Consider the following 18,808-nt stretch of genomic DNA (forward strand, 5'->3'; position numbering starts at 1 on the left):
GTTTACTTTGCCTCCCCTGGCTCCTATAGGCATTTGAGTTTGTTGTCTTTTCTTGAATGATTAAATGAGATATTTGCTTAGTGATTATTTGAACTTAATAAACCATTCTGAGAAATTTAAGGTCACTGTGCAACTGGGCTTTTAGAATCTCGATTTACACTGAGACCGAGGGACAAAGATCTGCACAACAAACTGAATTTTATATGCATTTGTACATTCTGTGTTTTTCTGTATGTTAAATAGTAATTGCCTGCTGGTCTCAAAAAACTGATTCATGAAGAATGTTTCCAAAGGAAATGTTTTTCCTTCCTTTATTTTGATTTTTTCTTTTTGTTAACTTTCTTTTTCTTGCCCTGTCTTATGGTGCTGATTTTTTCTTCCTTCACATGTCTTAGAAGTCATTTCAGTTTTTGTATTAAACTAAAGATTAAAAAAAGACTCAATTCCTATTGAAATTAAAAAGTCAAAAAAATCAAATGCAACTGTGAGCTACAGTGACTTCTTATTTACTAACAAAGTGCTGGGTCATAAAAAATAAATAAAAAGGAAGGACAGACAACAGAAACAGTTCCTGCCTTGGTGGAAAAAGACATGGGGGAAAAAGATATGAAACTGATTCATGCCTTATTTCATTTATTTGATGTAAATGAAGAACTTTATATGAAGACATATTACTTTTTATGTCTGTTTTGAAATCTAGACATACACTTTGATATTGGGGTCAAATTGCTAATTTAAGTACTGTGAGAATCAGTGTACTAAGCTAATCTTGTGGAAAGATAGTTTGAGATGGAGACTCTTCCCAGTAATTATTATGGAGTTAAGGCACCCTTTTTACCATCTTCTCTGTCAACCTAACTGACCTGAATTTCTAATCGGGCAAAGTGAGAAGAGTGATCCGGAGAAGATAATTTGCATAGTATATGTAAATTTCTATTTCATTTATATAAAACCCTTGAATGATACCTTAATAGAAACAATATAAAATAAAGCTAATGTGGGTTAGATGATAACGTGGTTAAGTGTATTTTTTTTTTCCTGTGTGAACAAAAGAACCGACAATTTAATCAATAGACCCCTGTCAGTCTGGAGAGATGCTTCTAGTGGTCAGCATGGCACTTTCGTCTTTGTGTGTGCATATGGGTGGGGGTGGGGCAGGGTGTTGCATTTTCCCATTAATCATGGTAAACATAAAAAAAAAAAAAACAAAAAACTAGATGATACCAAAATGGAAATATAAAGTTGACAGTGGAAAACAATTCAGAATTTTAGTAAGTTCCCTTCACTGAAAGTAGGAAACATACACCTTGTCTGTCTTTTCTTGTGAGCCTTATTGCCCTCTATGAAGGAAGTATTAACAAAAACATTTGTTTGTTGATTAGAAGATTGAATGAGATATATCACATATTGTACAGTAACAGGGACAAAAATAGCACTGATGCCTAGACCCCACTCTTAGAAATTCTGATTTAATTTATCTGGAATGGGGTCTAAGCAGTAGTTTTTTTTTACAAGCTCTTCAGACAATTGTACTGTCCAACCAGAGTTAAAGGGTCATTGGACTGGTGAGTCCAAGATTTTCTGAGGTGGAGCAAAGATGACATATTCTCACATACTCTGCAATAGCTGCTACTGCCTAGTGACCCGTATTTGTCCTGAATTTTTTCTTGATAAGATTGAAAGCTAAAGAAAATGAAAAATGTCTCTCAAGGATATGGGATTCAAGTGTTCAGCTTAATTTTATCTTCCCAACCATGTACACACAGTACACACTGCATTGTGCGTCATAAGGTCATTCTCTTTATAGCTGCTATGGATTCTATTGGTATATTTTCAGTGTTGTTTCTCTCCAGTTGAGTGCTCTCCTGCACCTTCCTCATTCCTTTGTTTTTCTGTCCCCTCCCGTGACAGATAGCCTACAAGGGCCACAGGGTTAAACATGTGTGTAAAGCTTAATGCAAATTTTCTTCTTAGCAAAGTAGCCAGCCCACTAACTATGGGAGTAAGGTGGTCAGGTGGATAGTTATAGCTCATATAAGCTTGATTTGCATTTTTCTGATTATTCCTAGAAGGCACACATAGAGTTGAAACTTATGGAGTATGCCATATTCCAGGAGAACAAAACCATAAGAGTCAGGAGACCTGCATCATAGTCTCAGAGGTTTAGAGTCCACCTAACTTCATGTGTTTGAGCACCTTACTTACCTGCTTCTGTCTCATTTTCTTCTCTGCAATATGAGAAGCTCAAACTAGCCACTTCCTAAGGTTCCCTCTAGCCTTTACAATATGAAGTGCCATTTTATTTTTATTATTAGCTTAAGAGAATATAAGCATCCACTTGTTGCTAAATACTCTTTTCCCAACATAAAAAGGTAACCCAGCCAAAAACTAAATACAAATTAAAGATTTCAATAATGTAAATAATTTCATATACTTAAATTTGGGTTATTTTAATTGAAATGTGTCTTAATGATATGAATTAAGACATTACTAGTCCAGAAATATTTCAACCTTGGATGAGGGAGAAGACTGTGGGGGTTTGTATATACTCTTGTTATCAATTTCACTTAAAGTGCTTCTATCAAGTATAGATAACACTGCCTTTGATTGCCTGTTTGCAGAGTGATTATTAGTAAAATGAGGGGGAACTTGGTGGATTCCTCTTTTTCTACTAAAGAAAAAAGAAATGTAATACAAAAACTGCTGAGGTAAAAATCGGTCTTTGTATTTACCTTAGTTCCTGGTCAATTTTTAATTCATTGAATAATTCTTAGAAAAATCTTTGAATGTATTTTTTTTGTTTTTGTATAGGAAGATTAATAACCTCTCTGAATATTTCATTTAATCCTATAGAAAAATATGAGTAGTTAGAATAGATTACCTTAAATAATTCTGAGAAGAGTAATCAATAATGCTTGATTATTTCTTTTGATAGCTTTTTTTTGGGGGGGTGGGGGGAGGGGGGAAGTTAAAACACACATTGAATGTAATTTTTTTTTTTTTTAAATGAGTTCTTCAGAAGAATGTGTGAGAAAACTCATGATGATTTATATATATAGTTAATTTGGGAATTTGCAGAGCTCACAGTTAATTAGATATTTCCAAACTTATATGTAAATTTCTGGTAATGCTTTGCAATGAGATCATTGATACTTTTGAAGAAAGTAAAGTTCTGTTTTTTTAAAGTGAAAATAATTATACTACATCAGTCATTTATAAAGGACAATGCTTATTATGTTTTCAGACTGATGTGCTGAAAAGAGTTACTATGTGGTGTTTGCAAATGCTTTGGAAGAAATGCAGATGTTTGGAAAATGTCTTAAAAATCTGGAAGTTGTAAACATTATGCAGCAATAATGTTACATTATGGTAGACAGAATATCTTGTTATAATTACTAAAGAGTAAAGAAATTTATATTCTGGCTCCAGATTTAAGGATTTGAGTGCTCAATGCTAGATATATTGCCTTCTTCTATGGTATTTTCTACAATACCATACCTCCAATACTGTGATTGAAAACTGACTATACTTCTATTATAATTGGTGAAGGAGTTTATCTCTGATATGCTGTAAGAGTCTCATCTCCACCATTTGTTTCAATCTTGGTCAAATGATTTAGTTAGCCAGACCTCAGCTCTTTATTTCTAGGAGGTATTAATGGTACCTACCTGATACAGCTTTATGGAAATTAAGTAAAGCAATACATATAAAGTGTTTAGCTAGAGACTGCTATATAGTAAATGCTCAATAGAAGTTAGTGATAATGTTACCTTGCTTGTGGAAGATCTTGTCAAAAAACCATTTGGTGCTTTGCCATTGGCTTGTGCTTTTCTCTGTGAAAATGATACCTCTAACCCCTTTTCTTTCGTATCCTTTCTTTTAAGATCTCATTTATTCCCAGGGACAGTGAAAGTAATTAAGAGATTTACTTTAGTGGAACTTCCTTCTAGCTTACTCCAGATAGGAGTAACCAGAAAGTAGGTGACAATGTTAATTAGAAAGATAAATTAACATCTTTTATGAGGATAATTTACCTGATAATAATTGAGAAATCATTGTGAGATTGTCAGAGGGCGGTTTATAGAATGAATTACTTTTGATGAACGAAGGTTGCTTTTTCAGGGGAAGAAGATAGTTTGGACTTATATTTTAGAGAGAGAGGGAAAGTTACAATGTTGCTGGCATTCATCGTTTAGTTAATAATTTGGCCAGTCAGGGCTGAAACAGAGCTTGCCTTTTTTGATAAAGGATCATTTAATATAAAGACTTATTTAGATGACCTATTGTCATTCTGTAGGGATCTTGGGTATTTCCATATGGACTAGAATGGTGCTAGGAAGTAAAAGATTTTCTGGGAAATCAGATATGCCATTTTAAGGAATGATTTTTATCAGGTCATTTAAATTTTGTGCTAGACTTCCAATATTTTTGTTTTGTTTTGATTATGAAGTGTTCTGTAAGACCAGAAAGGAAGCCAGCATGTTAAGAAAGTTTTAAAGTTATTATGTTTCTGATACTGCCCGTACACAGACACACACATACAAACACACAATTTCTTTGCCACCTCTGAAAATCTAAGGTAAGATTTAAATTACAGACAGTATGAAATCCTGTGATGCCAAGGTCTTATTAGAATAGCAGTTTGCACCTTTCTTGTTGATATGATTTGCCCCATCTTCAGAAGCCTGTGCAGCTGAAGATGAGTCATTAAGAGAAGCTGGAATCAGTAAAACTGCATTTTACAATAATGCTTTCTAAACTTGTCACCTAGCTAAAATTGGCTGAGGCTGAAGACAGCAGTTTCTGCCTTAAAACGAAGGAGTAATTACTATTAACATTGGTCAGGAGTTTTCTTATGTTCATGCCTTGATAACTCTTAGCACTTTATTAACATATGCTTTGGAAACAGGTTATGTGGATTGCACAGGTTTTAGGGGTATGAAGCTGATAAAGCGGGAGCATATTCACCATATACCAGTGTAAGGGAAGAGAGCGTGTGGCAGAAGATTCACAACTTATTTTAATTTGCCAGTCCAGATCTTCTGTGTGTGTGTTTTAATCCAAGGAATCTAAAACAACTTTCAGAATTTATAAATTTTCCTGAACATAATGATTTCAATGTAACACTATAAATAAATCTGGCATTATAATGATGTGCTTTATAATCCTGATAGGTTACTTTTACATAATGCCAGAAACACATTTTTTAAGCTAACACTTAGAAATATTACTTTTAGTTCCAGAAAATAAATTATCTGGTTCAAAAAAGAACAAAGTTTTGACCTGTAAGGAAATGGTGCCCACTGTGGGGACTGGTCTGTGGAGTGGAGGGCAACTGAAGTTACTGGGATTTATTGATCTCCTTGGTGATCCTGGTCCGTGTGGCATCCAGGCTCATTGTGGATGCTTGCTGAGTGAATGAAAGAATGATTGCCCTCCTGTCAACTGGGAAAGGAAGAAAAAAAACCATGAAATTGAAAACAAAAATGTTTAGCAGTAAGATTCCTATCAGCTGGGTTCATGACCCATGTTCTGACTAGTTACCAAAATTGAATTTATCTCAAGGACACATGAGAGGAAACTGTTGGTATGTGGGGGGTGGCTGGAGAGAGATGATGATAGAGGAGGAAAGTACTTCTAGTGTGACTTTCCTCAGAGTCAAGAGAAGGAAGTCTTGCAGCAATAAAAGTATTTAAATATAAACTGAAGAACACCTCTGGTTCTCGTTTTTGGTAGATGGGGAAACCCAGAGCAGAGCTTAAGAGGTGTCATCTGCTCTCCAGATGGAGTCAGCTGACGACTCAGAAGCAGAAACCAGGTCTTCTGACTCTGGGCAAATGTTAGATGCTCCCTTTAGTAGCAGGAAGACCTGGGTTAAAATCCTGATTTGGAGTGTGGTTTTTTGGACTTCAGTAGTTCGCTTGTCTGGTTTCTTCTAAAAGACATTTAATTTGCCAGATATTTAATTTCTTTTGGGAAAGGAAACTGGACTTCATTATCAAGCTCGAGAGAAGAGCCAGGCTTACCATTTCTCCTTTCTTTCTGAGTTTTAGCAAAGGAAGTCTCACTGTGGCTCTTCAGGTAAAGAGATGAGGGCACCAGGAAATGGGTGGTGGTAAAGGAGTAGTTTAGCTCAGTAGTAGGTAAACAAGAAAGAGAAAAAAATTTAAAGGAATGAAAAATTCCTCAGGAAGATTACGGTTTTGTGTTAAAGTCACATATTTCTTATGAAAGCGGAGATCATTGAATAACTCTAATTTAGATAGTATTTCCTGTTTCCACTTGGGAAGTTAGTGTCTCAAATATTGAGAGATTTGAGGGAACATATAGGTTATCCTCTTGTCCAAGAGGAAGACTCAGGTGTGGACAGTGCAGCTGTCTCTTGTCCGGCCCTTCTCTTTCCTTTTGCTTGCTAGCGGTTCATTGGCTCATCAGAAAATTTGGGCAAGTTGACCTTGAGGGATCTAGACTGTAGTTTCTTACCTCAGTGGTAATCCATTTGGATAGTTCCTTAAGAATCCTCTACAATGTCCACTTTCTTTGTGATGTTTTCCTTAGCTACTGTGTTCTGTAGTTTTTTGTCCATCAATAAGTTTATGATGATTTAGTATTTATACTTCAGATTTAGTGTTCTTGATTAAAGTCAAGACTTTTTTGGTAACTGATTTTGTATTGTTTTGGATGCTTCACTACTACTGAAATTGTGATTTTTTTGAAGAGTCATTTATGTATATATTTGTTTTTACAGCAAATAGTTTTTGGACACCTACTTATTTCAGAGATTTTTTTATGTTACCCTGCCTCTGGACAAGTAGGGCATAATGTTAATATATTTGTTTTGAACCCAGTTTCATTTGCTAACGTGGTTTTAAGAGAAATTATTTTTGGTCACGTTTTGGAAATAATGATACCTTTAGAATTGTCCACATTGATGATAGAGAAACAAATGTAAAATGTTCCTGGGTATATCCTAAATACAAATAATGCATATTCAGTAACTAATGTTGTTGGGCTAAAAATAAACAAGTAGTATGTTTATGGTAAGCATGATTGCTTTCACACAGCTGTTAACATTTTTGTCATCTCTGTGTAATGTTCTGTATGTTTCATGGATCAAGAGGTACCTCATCCAACATAATAAAATTAAGTGGCACTTTATAGAGCATACTGCATGTCAGGCATTATTCTAAATATTTTACACATTGATTATTTTAATAATAAGAACAACACTATATGATACTTTTAATGTATTAATATATTAAACCAGTAATCTCTGATTTAAACACTTATAGGAGAGGTTAACACAGCCTATAAACAAATATTTGTGAACTTCAGAACAAACTGAAAGCAGGTTCCAAATGTCAAATAAAATGGCTTATAATATGTCCATTGGATTTGTCACTGAATGTGGAATTCTGAAAACAAAAAAAAATGTCTTATACATGTAGATGGAGACCTCTGTCTCCCTAATCCAGGGTGGAGGTAACTAACCAACCCATTTGTTTAATATTTTTCCTTTTGGGACATTAATATACCTTATCCTTATTAAACACCCCTTCACTAGAAGAAGACATCAAAACTAAAAGAATCAGGAGTAAACAATAACATGGAAATATTTAACGTGGAAAATTAACGTGGAGCTTCGTGTATGATTTGGAAACTCAGTCTCAGAAACATTAAGTGACCCATCCAAGGTCACGTAGCAGAGCTAGAATGAGTTCCATGATAAGAAATATTAAGATTCTAATCCTACCCCTTCCCTACTTGGGCAACCCTGGGGAAGTTAATCTTTCACAGCCTCAGTTTCTTCAAGCGTAAAACACATAGCAATGATAAAACTTACTTTACAACATTAATGAGAGTGTTAAACAAAATAATATACTTGAAACTATACAGTTCAGTGCTTTGCTTCATAGATGGCAAATAATAAATGCTTATTTTCTTTTGTCCTCACCATCTCTATTAGTCTATTAGTGACTGAATCTGCTACCCTAGGAATACAACCCTAACATTACAGTGCTTCTCAGGGAACTAGAAAATCCTACTTGCAAACATTCCCAAAACACGAAGCTGTTTCATATTAGGTCTGTTGACGCGTTCCATCGTTAAAACTCTGCAACCGTCATATCTCAGTTTAACTTGATCAGACTTCTTAATAGTCATTTAAATGGAAATTTCTATTGTAGATATGGCTTATTTGGAGTACTCATACTAGTGAGCAGGCAGCCTTGCTAGCCAAATATTTGCCTTTGGAGTTGGCCAGTGATTTTGATTGCTCTACTTTTAAAGTACATGTAGTTACATTTCTAGCAGGTGGGCATTTACAATTTCTAGCAATGTTTATGTGCCATCATGCAATTAGCAACCTGTTGTAAATCATCCACCCAGTGGTGATTTGCCAGAATGAACAATAGCTGAGATTATGCATTGCTGACTTTTCTATTGTAACCCAAAAGAAAACATCCTTTTTCCTGGTTGGTAGGAATCTCTTCAGACATTAGATGATTTTTTAAAAGTTAACTCTATAGACTCTGACTCTATTCAGAGAGCAAAATAATATAGCATTTGTATTGTGCTAATAGCAAATCTCTGTTAAGAATTCATATATGTGTACCTTTGTTACATTTTATAATACGTTTTCAATGCAAATCTTGATGTAACAGGAGTGGTGAAAAGAACATCAGCACCCCTGTTCAGGGGCAGAAAAGAATATAAGTTGTTAGGCATACTGGTAATCCGCCAATTACTTTAACTATCCAGTGACCTTAGTATAGGCAAAAGAGAGAGGAAAATGATTTAAAATTATTCCGTATCGTTTTTAAAAAATGGAGGAGGAAGAGAAAGGTGAGAACAGTAAAGTAGATTTGATGCTTATTTAATTCCTTCCTTGTGAAAAAGTAACAACACAGAACCAACAGTGATTATGGTAACAAAACAAACTAACAAGCTAAACATGCTTATAAGATTTTAGTACACTTTTGAACAAAGTATTTAAATGTGGCACTATAGAGAAGTGTAAGATATAAAAACAAGAGGCAATAAATGCATCTTCAATTACTTAATTTTTAAAAATTTCACTTTTACCTTCAGAGGATTAACATTAAAATAATAGGCTACTTTTATAGTTGTAGAATTTACTTACTTTTGGTTGACAATAAGATGTTAGAATTGTTTTGTTTTAAATAAAATTATTAAGCCTGTAGTCCCAGCTACTCGGGAGGCTGAGGCAGGAGAATGGCGTGAACCCGGGGGGCGGAGCTTGCAGTGAGCCAAGGTTGCGCCACTGCACTCCAGCCTGGGGCACAGAGCAAGACTCCGTCTCAAAAAAAAAAAAAAAAGAATATGATAAATGTAATAAAATATTAGGAGGGTCTGTATCTTACTTTAATTTCTGTCTCTGTTGTCGCCCTTCTAGTGCACATCTTTGTATCTCATAAGTGCTAGTGAACTATTTATGTTAACCTGAAAAATGTAAAAACTGAAAACGGGAAACTGTAATTTTCACTTGCAAGTAGCACATGTAAATAACATGAAGACATTACGTCGTTTCCTTTTTACAAAGCTAACGACAACAGTAGAGTACGTCTTCTTACTGGTGAAATAAGAAATTAGGAGGTTTTTTGTAAGAGATGTTTTAGTGGAGAGGTTTCTGAATATGGACTTGCAGTGAATTAGGGCAGGGTAATTCCCGGAGAGGAGAAACAAAATTGGAAGTCACAAGGGATAGGCTTTCTCATTTCAGTGATTTTTAAATCTGTAACATTTGAAGTTTTTTGTTTCCTCAAAGAAAAAACTAAAATAAACTTTGTCCTGTGTAACTACATCTTTTTCCTGGGACTGGTGCTTCTTATGTTTATTGTATTGTCACCATAAGGCATCCTTTATTCACATACTGCTCATTTCCTGTTAATTACGTGTACAAATGAGGTCCTGCCTTATGCATGGTGGAAAATAAAAAGATTAATTGGACACAGCGTTTACTTTCAAGAATGTAGTAGTTTAGGGGGAGAATCAAGCTAAGGTCATTAAATGTTGGTTGAGTGGCTGAATTAAGCAATTTATAGATAATCATAGTGACTATAGGAGCAAAATTTTTCAAAGGACAAGACACAAGATTTAACATTTAGAGTAATGAGGGAAGAGTCAATTAATATTGCTTTATGGTATTAAATTTACTGACTGAAGTTGATCAGAGTCCATTTAGATAATGTTCTCTCTTTGAGCATGTCTATATGAATGATATCTGTGAACACTGTTACAGTATTGAAATGATGTGTGGGTTTATTATTCACAAAATTATTTAATTTTTATTCTTAGAGATATTGTCAACACCTATTAGCATTAGGTATTATAATGATTACCATTTTAGAGTCTGAAAACAGTGATAGAGCAATCACAAATCAATGACCCTTGCTTTTAAAAAAAATGCAATATAAACCATTTATACAGTACATAAACTGGTCCACATCTGACCAGCAAATAAACTATACACATTCTATAACTAGCAGAATATTTCCATTAAAGCGAACTTATGAATTATATCTGATAATTCTTTCATTATTCATCAAGTGCTTAATATGTATTAGCTTCTTTTGCTGAATACAGAGATCATTAGTGGACCCAGCTATATCCTCCCAGTGTTAGTACTTCAGACAGGTATGTAAACCAATACATTTTGTAAAGTTTTCTAAATTGTAACTGGAAGAACAAACTCTACTGGGACTTTGTGAGGATTAAGTCATACTGACTTGGCCTCTTTGGATATACGTCTTGAAGGATAAGATGATTTTGCTTTTGATTTTACCTGACATGAGTATAATAATAGCTGCAAAATGCCTTATTACTGTAGAATTTAAGTCTAATGATTATAAATTGAAGGTGGAAGGGGCAAAGACAGTGTACAGAGTTCAAGTGGCTTCCTGTATTGTATAATTTTATTGGTTATACTTTTTGCCACATCCCCACAGAGAAAACTGGAATCGATTTCTACTTTTCTAACGAGCATCATAAAAGAGAGGTGCTGCCTCTTCCCCTCTTTTCATCATATATTCACACGTTTCTGAGACTTAACTCGTCATTCATTAAGCCTAGAGTAATGTGAATGTGGGGTAGAGCATGGAGTAAGCTCTTATTTAAGTCATGACATTATCATAATCTATCAAAATGTTAATTTAATCAGATAATCTGTAAACACAAAATTTAAAGTCTACAGGGAAAATCAGGTATGTTTAATAAATATTTATTGAACAAATGAGGATGTTGGGATTCTTTAATAATTGGCCCACGTGATGGAGATGAATGTTTTTATTTAGCTTTTATTTAATACGATGAAATTAAAATACATTTTATGTATCACAAATAGATTGTAACCCTCGAAGGTGCTTGGTATATGTACCAACAAATGTTGGAAGAGTTCAAGAAAGAAAGTGACTCTTAGTTTCAGTAATATTATTGTCCTTCTTTAATCTTTGATTAATGTTCTGAACTTAACTAGCTAAGAGCAGCTGGTGGAACGGTGCCAAGTTAACATTCACCATCTGCTTCTCACATGTATAATTTGTAAGAATGTGTGCTAAAAAATAATATATAATAGCAGGGATATTCTATTTTGTGGTTGTTGATCACGGAAGCTGTGCCATTTAATATAATTATATTTAAACGTGAATAACTTCATTAAATAAACATAGCAAAAACACTTTTAATGAGCAATCTCAGTACGTTGTTTTGTCTTTTACTTGGTTCTATGAATTGTTGTTGTTTTTGGTGAAAAATTAGAATTTGCTCTTGGACTCTTTTAGCTTCACCAGAGTTGGTTTCACAGTTTCTTGGAGGTGTCCCTCTTTATTAGGCTTCTCAATGAGTCCTTTTCTCTGCATGGGAAGCACATGCCTTAGCAAGTAGCAAGCTCTTAGAGTCAGCAGCTGGCTAACAGCCTTGCTTCTCCACTGTTTCACTTTATCCCAAATATTAAGTGTGGGCCTCTTGGTAGACTGAAACTGATATGAGAGCAACTGTCTATCAGATAAGAGAGACAGTTAAGAAGTACTTCAAAGGAGGGAAGAAGACAAGAGACAAAAGTAGTTGGGCCTCTGAGCCAGGCTGCAAATGTATAAAGAAGTTAATACCAGCAATAATTTGCTTATACTTTTAAGTATAAGCAAAGCAAGGTTATACCTGGACCTATGTGTGGTGAGTATATGGTCTTCAGAGGATCTGGAAACTCTAAAATTCCATGCAATATTTTTGTGTATAGATGCACATAGTTAAAAACCAATTACCGTGGAGTTGTAAATGTGTGCAGAAGGGTTTTCTCCCAGGCTCCTTCTTTCACCTGTTTCACAGTGGTATGCCTTAGTTTTAATTAAGGTTTTTTTTTTTTTTTTTTTTTTTTTTTTTACCAACTGGGGGAAAAATAACATTATAAATCAGAAAAAAAGATAACACACGATGATGATGTTATTTTAATTGAGTGAATGCTTATATTCCTTTAATAATTCTCTACCGTATTTATAACCCTACCAACGTCTGCATTTAGTCATATGACAGACAAAGCAACAAATAATGTATGTTTATATTAGTTCTTTCAAGACTAAGGTGGGAAAGTGTCATTGTACTGGCAAGATGGGGACAGTATGACATTTTGGCTAAGGACATGGACTTTAGAATCAGAATAGAATAGAGTTTGGATTCTGTTACACATTACTGATTGTCACTGTACATGTAGGCAGGCTCTTCAAACCTTGCTTTCTTTTTCTGGAAATTGGAGATAATAGTATTTACTTCTTAGAACTGATTTTGTCTTAAAATCATAGTTTTAGTAATGGCACATGGGAATTGGGAGTATGTCTGTTTTCAGCAACATGTGACCTTTCTGAAACAAATCCTGTCTTGCAGGAGGATCTGGTCCTCAGTTTAAAACTTTGATGAAGAAGGAGGCAAGGTATTGGCTTATTTCTGTACTGTGGTTCTCATTACCTCAACAATCATAACTTTGGTATCTACATGTGTTCTTGCTTCTAGGTGGAGATGAGATCCTGTTTTACTTTTTGCCTTCAGAAATTATGAACGTTTCTTCCAGTTAGCTAAAATCAGTGTACACTTCATCTCTGAACGGCTCTTGGGAAAGGAAAGAGAGTGTTAGAATGTACCTTTGTTATATATTTATTATATTTATTATTATTATAGTTGTAATTTGTTAGTATACACCTTTAGTTCACCTGACACTTGCATGTTGCTTTTAATCTCTACAAGTTTTTTGTTTTCTGTTATTCAGGAAAAGCACTAGAGCATCCCTGTTGTTAACAATTATAGGACATTTAACAAATAGTCTTTGATTCTAAGGAGAGAAACATCATTGTACTCTATTCTGAAGAACTAGTCATTGTTGGATCCAACTTAATTTTTGTCCTGTGTAATTTACACAGGTGTTTCCATTTATTGTTAGCAACTAAGAATACTGCGTGTCAGTCATATTTTCACATAGTAGAAAAATCTTGTGTTGAGTTTTGTGATTAGCAAAACATAAGATTTCTAAGGCCCTTCATTTATAAGTACAATACAATGAAAGATATTTACTTCTTTGGGAAAACATAGAAATACATATACATAAATATATTTCATTTTTTTCCAATAAATGAAACTTTAAAGGACTTTGTTCAGTTTTCGCCAATTTTCTTTCACTGTTCCACATTTGTCTTCATATGATATAATTTTATGAGCCTTTGAGAGCTAAGAATATCCTTGCTATTTCTTCTTAATGTTAATATTAATGAATACTAAAAAAATTAAAGATTTGTAACATGAAAATTTTCTTTGTGTCAAGTGGAAGTATATTTTCTCTAATAAAATTGAAAACATTATTCTCTTCCAGGACTTAAAGATACGTTACTTGAAATAAAGAACAACCTTTCTTTTTTCCTTTCCTTTGTTAGTCATCATACCAAACTGATTGTTCGGGAAAAGAGCCCGTTGGTAATCACAGTTGAGATAGTTTATTTGTCTTTAAAATTTTTTATTTCCTTTTAATATACAGGTTAGCAATCCATTATATTTATCAAGAAGAATATACTTACTTATTAACTCTATTAAAAATTTAATAGTTGGAAAAAAATTTAACCTCAGGGAAGAAAAAAGTTGAGGCTAATGAATAGAATTGAAAAATTGTCTTAAAGTCACTTCTAAATAGCTAATTATGTCAATTTAACATTTAGGGGGTAAAAGTTACAGTTTTAATCTATGAGATTCCCCTAATTGAAATGAGTTTCTTTTTTTTTTTTTTGAGACGGAGTTTCGCTCTGTGGCCCAGGCTGGAGTGCAGTGGCCGGATCTCAGCTCACTGCAAGCTCCGCCTCCCGAGTTCACGCCATTCTCCTGCCTCAGCCTTCCGAGTAGCTGGTACTACAGGCGCCCGCCACATCGCTCGGCTAGTTTTTTGTATTTTTTTAGTAGAGACGGGGTTTCACTGTGTTAGCCAGGAGGGTCTCGATCGCCTGACCTCGTGATCCGCCCGTCTCGGCCTCCCAAAGTGCTGGGATTATGGAATGAGTTTCAAAAGTATGTGGGGAAAAATGTGAATTTTGAATCACAAGCTGCCAGTAAGTTAAGCAGAATGTCATGTGAATTATAGACAAGAAGGCAGGAAACCTGGATTTTTATGTAGCTGTTTCTTTGATAAGAACAGAGCTTCACGTAAGTTTTCCATCCTTTTATGCAACATAATAATACTCTTTTAAATATATTCTTTTTTTTTTTGGAGACAGAGTCTGGCTCTGTCGCCCAGGCTGGAGTGCAGTGGCCGGATCTCAGCTCGCTGCAAGCCCCGCCTCCCGGATTTACGCCATTCTCCTGCCTCAGCCTCTCGAGTAGCTGGAACTACAGGCGCCTGCCACCTCGCTCGGCTAGTTTTTTGTATTTTTTAGTAGCGACGGGGTTTCACCGTGTTAGCCAGGACGGTCTGGATCTCCTGACCTAGTGATCCGCCCGTCTCGGCCTCCCAAAGTGCTGGGATTACAGGCTTGAGCCACCGCACCCGGCCTTAAATATATTCTTATGGAAACATATGAAATACTCATTATGTCCTTTTTACAGATGTTGAAACTAATGGCATAAGGGTATGAAAGATACAGCCACAGGTACAGTATAACACAGTAAGCAGTAGAGCTTGGATTAGTATTCAGGTCTGTCTGACTCTAAATCCTAGGTATTCTCATAACACCACACTGCGTGGCCTTGACCCAGACCTTGACCCAGGGGCTTAACTTATTTAGGTGACAGTTCTTAATCTATAAGAAAAGGCTTAGATTAATTTATATCAGAAATCTCATTGGCTCTCAAATTCCAAAAACTCAGTTATTCTTGTGTTTAAAAATGAACCACAGAGCACTCATTTAATGTTTATTAAATAACATTGAATAAACTATTACCATCATACCTTATACAGCATTTCAAAAGTAAAGTACAATTTGTAGTCATCCAAAATCTAATGTTAAATGGCTAGCACTGAGAAAAGTAAAGAAACAGTAATTTGTATATAATTTAGGAAAAATTCACCAGAAAATTATTTTGCTATTTTGTATTATGTTGTAAATGTACTGAGGAAACTGTCTTCCAAACATAAAATAATATAAACTACTACTAACCTTAATTTATTTTAAGTAGTTTAGCTTTGTCATATTAAGACATAATATAATACATTATAGTGCTAAACAGAGATTGATAATATAATGTTGTTGGTTTCTCTCCTACATTAAGAATAAAGCAAAGCAATGTAAATATTTTAGAAGTCTTTTTGTAGAAGATAAAACTGAAAGTTAATGTTGGCTGCGAGTTCTCTGCCATGTACTGGAAACCCAGTAATAACTGAAAGGTCAGGAGATTGAAATATTAGTATTTTACCCTCACAAAATAGTGACTACTTATGTTCAATACTTTTTTTTTTTTTGATGTTTAACTTTGGTATTTCAAGGAAGAATGAATGTATTAAAACACACACACACACACACACACACCCCTTTCCCTTTGCAGTGGGTGAAAATTTCTAGCAATCTTGTTCCAAGGTAATTTATTGTATTTTTTAATGGATGCTTTAATATAAGGATAAATAATACTAAAGGCATTATTTAAAAAATATTTTGTATTTTATGACATAAAAGAAAAATTTATAGGTAAGTTTCTTTTATTTTTGCTAATGTTATATGAAGGTGGATAAAATGTCTGTGAAAGGGGGACCTGAAATCATCGCACTGTATAGTAGTGCTTACAGTTAGAAAAGCATTTTAAAATCCCTAAAAGCAGAAATTTGTTTTTTAAAGTGTCGTTTAACACTTAAGATTCTCTGACAGATGATTTTAAGATAATTCATTTCAGATTTGAATTTCAGAGTAGCTACTAATGACAGACAGAAGAAATACATTGAATTTCATTAATTACAAGTCTGATACTTTAATCAGTGTGTAGGCATCCAGATTCTTAGTACCTTTGGGGAAAAAGGACATATTAGTAATCTGAAATGCAAAAAGGTAATCCAGCATGTATTTTTGTTTTACCAACAGCGTTGATTGAGTTGATTTTATATTTCCACGAGTTAGTGTAATTGCTAAAGATGAAACCACTTCCTCAAAGCAGTTGAATGTATAGTGGAATTTGATATGATGTTTACTATTAGTAAATGTGATGACGTAGATAGATATACATGTTCAAATATTTTAGAGATGAGAATGTATCTTTTATTTTGTGACATAGCTGACTTTCTCTGAAGAATAGTGGTTTCCTTTTAATTCAAAAATTGCTATTTATTCGAAAGCAGTTATATATTGCATGCATTAAAAGAATTATCTTTAATTCTAACAAGAAAACTACAAGGAAGGAATTCTGATCTAGAAATTTAATGCACATTTAGGTCTCTCTGGCTCTAAAACTCAAGTTGTTTTTACATCATATTGCTATCAAGTGACTTCTACATTCTGAATTGCAAATAGTCATAGGATGTTAGAGACAGAAGGAACGAAATATTGGTCATGTAGTAAAACTTTTTGGAAGGGCCAAAAGAGGTTTATGAACTTGCCAACAACCAACAAATAGTGGCCAAACTAGAATTTTTATCTTCTAATTACTAGTATTTGCTGTTTCCAAGCTCCTTTCCATTATCATTCAGGAGGAATTAATTAAACACCTCCTCTCATGGGACACTTTTTATATTATTCGACTCTCTCTCTCTCATATATATATCTGTATATATATGTGTGTGTGTGTGTGTGTGTGTATACACACATATATAAAGTTTTAAATAAAAAGTGTGTGTATATACACACACACACATACATGCATACATATGTATGCACACTAATTTTATTATTTTATTGTCATCTTTTATTGGGCAAGGAAGGCTTTTTGTCCCCCTTCAGGCAGTGCATAGTGAAGGGGCATATATATAGTAGCACTCAATAACTATCGATTAGTTTACTGCTACTGTTTTGTTATTATGTTCTTCAGTATTGCTATTTTGCTCCTTTAGCCCTCTGACAACTGTAAGCAACTTTCTATATTAAAATTCTTTTGTTGAAATGCCTACTTTGATATCTAGTTTCCTGATTATACCTTAACACATACAAAATAAATCACAAGCGGAATGAAAAAAAATATGTATAGGGAAAACATAATAAGCTACATCACTTAAATTTTGTAAATTCTTTGCTCATGGTAAATAAAGAAATGATGCTCATACTGTGCTTAGTACAAAATACAGAATAGCATAATGGGACATTGGAAGGGTTGGTGGGGAAAAACCTTCTGTGATGGCAAAGAGGTAGATATGTATTAAGATGACAAGGAGGCCTGTAATACCAGCACTTTGGGAGGCTGAGGCAGGAGGATCACCTGAGGCCAGGAGTTTGAGACTAGCCTGGCCAACACAGTGAAATGCTGTCTCTACCAAAAATATAAAAATTATCCGGGTGTGGAGGTAAACACCTGTAATCCCAGCTACTCAGAAGGCTGCGGCAGAAGAATCTCTTGAGCCCGGGAGGTGAAAGTTCCAGTGAGCCGAGATTGCACCACTGCACTCCTGCCTGCCTGGGCAACAGTGAAACTCCATCTCAAAAAAAAAAGAAAAAAAGAAAAAAATGAAAGAGAAAAGATGACAAGGAAGACATGACCACATCTCTGTTAGGCATTAAAAAGTTTAATATCTAATATTTGATAAATTGACTTTATGTTGAGGGAGTATACTCTTGTGCTCAGTGAGTTGGTGTGTGATTTGCATTTGAATGCAAACTAATTATATTTGCTCTGAAGAAAGTACGTATGTGGTACTTACTGTATATACTTTGTTTTTCCCATAAGGTTGATGACTTTTTCTTATTCTGTTATTTTGTGGGGTAGCTAGAAGATGAAGGGTTATAGGAGAAGCCTGCAAATTCAAGGTTAAGTCAATTGGCTCAGAATGAGTTTTTTTCACCTTTGCCTCATTAGCACTACTCTTTAATTAAATCTATTACAAATCACAAATAACAAAGCCCTTTAACTTTATATATGTGGAAGGAGACTCGTGAATATATATATGATATATATGCATATATACACATACACAGATACACATATATATATAAACACACTGTGTGTGTATGTGCAAAACTATGTCTATACCGATTTAATTCACAGTTGGTTTATACTCAGAGTAATATATGGAGGTTATTTTCTTGTTTATATAAAGACTAAAATAAATACTTTAACCTGTATAGCTTGTAACTTGTTTCTAATTAAGATTTGATTATATATAGCTTGTAACTTGTTACTAAGATTTGATTATCAT

The 18,808-nt window shown here is 34.3% G+C and overlaps 1 protein-coding gene across 5 annotated transcripts in view; it reads left to right on the top strand.

Annotated features, from left to right (window-relative positions):
- Window positions 1–18,808, top strand: part of PPP3CA (protein phosphatase 3 catalytic subunit alpha) — a 280,082-nt gene that overhangs the window by 30,653 nt on the left and 230,621 nt on the right. The window lies entirely within an intron of this gene.

Source organism: Papio anubis, chromosome 3 (assembly GCF_008728515.1).
Source record: "Papio anubis isolate 15944 chromosome 3, Panubis1.0, whole genome shotgun sequence".
Classification (NCBI taxonomy): domain Eukaryota; kingdom Metazoa; phylum Chordata; class Mammalia; order Primates; family Cercopithecidae; genus Papio; species Papio anubis.